The sequence below is a fragment of the Styela clava genome, chromosome 3, assembly GCF_964204865.1.
Source record: "Styela clava chromosome 3, kaStyClav1.hap1.2, whole genome shotgun sequence".
In the NCBI taxonomy this organism is placed as follows: Eukaryota; Metazoa; Chordata; class Ascidiacea; order Stolidobranchia; family Styelidae; genus Styela; species Styela clava.
The window spans coordinates 10,089,327-10,095,326 of record NC_135252.1 but is presented as its reverse complement, the minus strand read 5'-3'; positions in this window follow the sequence as shown (position 1 = coordinate 10,095,326).

Genomic DNA, 6,000 nt, shown 5'->3' with positions numbered 1-6,000 from the left:
CACTTGGACATAACCTAACCCTTTCTGCTGTTGAATAATTACGTTTCAAATAAATAAGGCGATTGCTAAATTCACTGAATTATGAAAAAGAGTTAGCACGTCACCACAAATAAACCCCTAATAGCGTGAAATGTCATGAATTTTGTCCTTTTTATGACTGATACGGTTGAGAAGTTAGTACCAACTATTTGGGCTAAAGCTAATAAAAATCCATTAAACGCTATTTGGGTCGAAAACATAGAAAAATGGCACGTGTACTTTCGCCCTGGTGTCTATAGGAGTGCTGTTGATCATTATTCCGCGTGCGTGAGCGTAAAGTTGGGGCAAACATTGATTAATTTAGTGGTAATGCCCGATGAAAATTTTTTGTCAATTGATACATCTGGTTTTCATAACGATGGAAAAGAGAAATGGTTCACGTTCCAACAGTTTTCGAGTCAAAGTGGCTTCATTTAATTTAAGTGCATTCAATATTTAAACTTCGGCCTTTTTAACCTCATCAAAAAGGTGAAAACACCAATTTTGTACTATGCCTTGGTTAAACATATCATTCTCAATCGCGCGCAGGGTTAAATGTGACCAATGTACCACATACATCAGCATCAACTTTACGGTTGAAAACCTTATTAAACACGCTTGTGTTGATACCTCAGCCAGGAGAATAATCAGAAGCTGAAATAATGGAAAGACAAACATAGTAATTGTTTACTTTTCATTTCCACCTACCCGATTGAAACAGGTGTTCGCCGCCATCCGTAGAGATTCCTATTGCTTTGCCATACCCTCGGAATGTTTGATGCTGCTACAGTTGTTATCCGGATAATTGCTGGTAAATAAACGCTCAGGTTTGGTTTTTGCACTATTTCGTTTCCTACTTACCATAATCCAGTAAGCTACTTATGATTAAACCCAACGCATCCGTTGTTTGAGAAGGCTTCGATGGAAGATGCATGGCGCAACTATAAATATTAACGCTTAATTAAAGTTTGATGTATTCGTCTTTAAAAAGTTTGTATGTATACGTCGAAAATCAACGTTCAAGTTCTCGTAGAGGTCAAGATAGCTCAGTCTTGTGAAATAACAACAATTTCCGAAAGATCGTTTGATTTATTCTAACTATAGAATAGATTGTTTGTGCCGAATTTTTTTTTAAGTCTACCGGTCGCTTTTCTCTATCAGATGATCGTCTTCGTGATATCCAAATACTCGTTTATACTTTGTTTGGTAGTTTGAAGAACGAAAAAATTCCGTTGTTTTTTCCATAGAATTTTTTGGTAATTTTTAACATACGAAACCACATCGATTTGAAACAGGGCCTTTTTCTTGACAAGATAGACCGATCTGCGCAACTGCATTGTTTTGTTATACGGTTGATTAAAATTATTACTTTTAATTTTAGTTGTTAAACTTTTAAAGTGATTACACATAAATAAACCTAAATTTTTTATGCGTATTCATGTATCATCTGAAAAAATCATTCAAAAATTACGCTTTGCCCTGCATGATAATGACCCTGTGTTCCCGATTTCACTCTGTTATGTTAAAATATATTATGTACATTATGTATGCAAACGAAAGTAGTTTGCAAACTTTCTGCTACTGAATAATGTACATTAAAGCGTCGACATACATCCTAAGATATTTTAAATCGGATCATGCCTCGGGATTACTTCATCATTCCCGGCTTTAAACATCAACATGCATTAGGATGTACTATTCCATTATTGAACTTTTAGAAGGAAACATGTTATTTGTTTACAAAAACAGTTCTCGATGAACTTTTGTAACATAAAGCACGCGAATGTCAACTCGACATGTGTCCATTATGGACAAGCAATTAACGTTAAATATCCATCAAGACGGAAAGATGCCATATTTGCAATCATAATTGCTGATGTGACGAGTGAAATAGACGTTTTGCACGTTTACTATTTCAAATGTAAGTGCCATTCTGGAGTGCTTAATTAAATATTTATGTACGCCGAAAGAGTAATTTTCATTTAACAGGCCACTGATGTGTGGTGAGATGCAATGTATTATGCACATCGCTTCTCCAAACTTTCAATTATTTGTTTTCCAAATTATTACATGAAGTTTGTTTTCTTCTCAGCCCAGCCTCTATTCTGCAATAGTAACATTGATTAAAAAACTAGAGTGTGATATCGGAAACCTCGATAACTAAACATGGTTCCTAATTCATATATTAAATTATCTCTTCCAGTGAATACTATATATGAAAGTATCACGTGTTAAAATGTACTATCGCATAACATAAGTTTTTATTTGGCCTATATCCAAGTAGAGGTCGTTTCATAAGTTAATATTTGCCGTTTATTAAACGCACTTTATACAGTGATAAGATTTTCATTTTTCACACATTTGCCCCGAGACAAATTTCGTTAAAGCGTCGAAAACGTAGTATATTGCGAGTTAGCGACATCACATTTGCAGAGAAGGGAAATTCATTCCGAACTCACTACCACAATCCCCAAGACCCGATAGGTTGAAAGTTTTAACATGCTTTATCTTGTACGAAGAGCTCTAGCGCTCGGGGCGTGACATAACGATTAGAACAAAAATCTCTCAAAAACTCAGTTATTGTTATTCTTGATTACGACGTATTATTTAAAAACATAAGATGCTCAGTTCTTCGCGGTCGTCATCATTTAAAATATATGTATGTGAATATAATTCGCTTTATTTATCATAATCAGAAGCAATTCCTCTTCAGAAAGTCACATTGCGATTTGATACAAAATGTGTCTCTTCAGCGTCATTTAGCGTAAAGAATTAATACTTCTATTCTATCATCTATATTTCATAGGTAGAATAAAGGGAGGGAAATAGAAAAAATAATTTATATAAAATATGATACATGATTCTATTTTGTCATACTATAAATCAATATAATTTTAATAACAAATCTTATGATTCCCATTGCATAAAAACATTGCCACTATACTATTGGACACGTTAGTCAGTTAGTGAACATAACGATCGTTTTGCATTTTATGCTGGCACTCTTCTTCTTATTGGTGTTCTTGTTCTTTGTCACAGAAAAAAAATCGCTTTTCTCTTTGATTACCGGACCAATCGCTTTGAAATTTTCAGTGCTCAATGATTAGATTTTGCGCTGGAAGGCTATTACTTTTATTTATTTCAAATATTCCGGTGAGCTGTATGGGATTCGTTTTTTGTGGTGGGCTATGGGTGGCGCTACATATCCATATCCATATAGCTCTCTTGTTGACTTTATAGAGATTAATACTCTCGTTTGGATATATATTGTTCAAGTATTCGTTTCATCCACCAAGATTGTCTTTTTTTTTCGAAATCTACTCAACAAAGAGCGATCGAGCGATGCCAAAAAAAAATCTGAAACACACAAGATCTATCAGTTGCATGGACTAGGAATTTTTCATAATGCATCGGGAATTGTTACTCTCTGCCGCCGCTAGTGCAATGACTCATAATGTGTGCTCATATTTAGGGATGGCGGAATCGAGTCCGGATTCGATTACAGAATCGATTCTTCGCGGAATCGACTAGAATCGATTCCGATGCACCGGAATCGATTCTTGAGTTTGAAAATTGGATTGCAAACAATGTGTAACGTTTTGTGGCAATTTCTTCATATATATATATATATGTATAAACTGCTTCACTGCTATGTTGAGTTGCTACGACACCGCAAACTTCACTATATATAATATATATATTATAAATATCGCTAGTAGGCTTTAACGTTTATTTATTTTAAAAATCTCTGTGGGTTCTGAGGGATTCGTTTTTTTTTGTGCGGTTTTGTCTCATGTGGCAGATTGGATACCCATACTACTTAGTTTCGGCCTTCTTGTCCGTCCAGAATTTGAACATCGCTGTCTTGCTTGATTTCATATGGTATTGCTTGGGTGGGTATATTTTTTCGGTAATATGTCGAGGAATCGAGATTCGGAATCGAAAATTTAGGAATCGGATAAGAATCGAATACTTGTAAGTACTCATACTTGGCATCCTTACTCATATTAGATATTTTTAAAATCATTTTATGTTGCCGTGAGACAGACAGTTCTTTTTTACTTCCATGCATTTTTGATTTTTTGGTAATTAAAAGAACATGAATAATTGTATTCTCTAAATAGAGTTTTAGTCCGGCAGATAAGGGGACCTTTTTGGCCCAAGTTTGATTTCAGACATAAAGTTTTTTTTATCTGTGATTATTCATCTTGGGGTCATTGCCCATCATTTCTACATGGGTGGGGAGTTTGCGGCCTTGAGCAATTTTTTTTACGGCTCGATATTTGTAACAGTGTATTTCGTCAAACCTGTGCATCATAATGACGCACAACCTGAACCATAACCTGTTGCAATACTATGTTCTGGTTGTGCGCAATCTTGGTGCACATACAACGCAAGCACCAAATTTACTAGGAAATAAAATCAATAACTTTTAGGTATTTATTGAGATATTTGTATTAGTGTTTTTCGTCAAACCTGTGCATCATAATGACGCACATTCTGAACCATAACCTGTTACAATACTATGTTCAGGTTGTGCGCAATCTTGGTGAACAAACTACGCAAGCACCAAATTTACTAGGAAATAAAATCAATAACTTTTAGGTATTTGTTGAGCCCAGCTTTGGGTCGCGACCCATATACAGTATATGAAAATACTGTCGAAACATACGCGTAAAATAAAGAGTACTATTTCAAAATACTCGTTTTTGTTGTAATTAACAATACAAGCCTGGTAATGCAGTCGCCAGTGGTTCAAGTGGATATACACCCGGTGGAGAACAGTCAATTATTTGTTAGCGAGAATTGTTATGCAGCGGGATGATCACGACGACGCAGTGAAAGATAATGATATCACAAGAACAAGAATGAAAAAAATTGCTACATTTTATAGTATATCCCTGGGAAAGAATGTAGTTCATTCTTATGTTCCATGCCAATGCTTTTCAAACTACCAAAGACTCTCAACACTTTTACTTCTTCTCTTCTATATAAAAACATTATATTATTATGTATATGTTATTATATATTCGCATTTCCATCTGTTTGTTCGTGCTCCCAGATAACCGATCAGCGGCCTCCAAGGAGGACGGGGTCCCCTATTAAGAAACCCTGTCATAAGCTAAAAAAGGCGACCATGCTTCTCTTGCCTGTTGTCATGCTGTCCCTGGAATTCAGCTACAACAAAAATTTCATGAAAACGGATTTTTAAATTTTATGACTTTATTAATATTCTCAACAATGAATGATATACGGGTGGTAAAATGCCAAGTTATTCCAACAACATGATCATGTTTTGCAATTTACAACCAATATTTTGTATGTAACTTTGTTTGACAGAGCCCCAAGAGCTCTAACTACAAATATCAAAAATGTGAGGCCAAAAAAGTCACACTACAACATTGTCAAATGTGCTGTATTTACGATAGATAACAGGTTTACCAAAAAGAATTGAAAAATGAAAACGAAAAATGGTAAATTAAAGATCAATTCAGCAATATCTACTTGGTGATATGCATCTGTTGATGATTTTATGTGTTTGTTTCGGAAGTTTAATAACAGAATTAATTGTGGTTGTTGGGGATGTTTTAAAAAAAGGTTGCATGAAAAAAGGTTTCACAAAATGTCAAGGTTTGATAGTAGTAGAGTAGAAGTAGAAAAAATACTCCCATGTTTTTTTTCTCATTTGATAACCACGCCACAGAACTTCCCCGATAAGTATACGCAGCAATTGCGAGAAGCAGAAATGCCAAGATGGAATTTCATCGCATTGCAAACCAATATTAGCAATTCTTATATATATTCGCGCATTCCCATCTGAACAGCGTGGAAAAGATTATACCCATCTACACACTTTAAGAACTATGTCAGATGAGCGTCATATTATCGAATATCAGTAAAGAAATGCAATGGGAAAAGACATATGAGGCGGAACTTTCAGTAGTATGCAATCAAATAATCTTATTGTAGAATATAACTTTA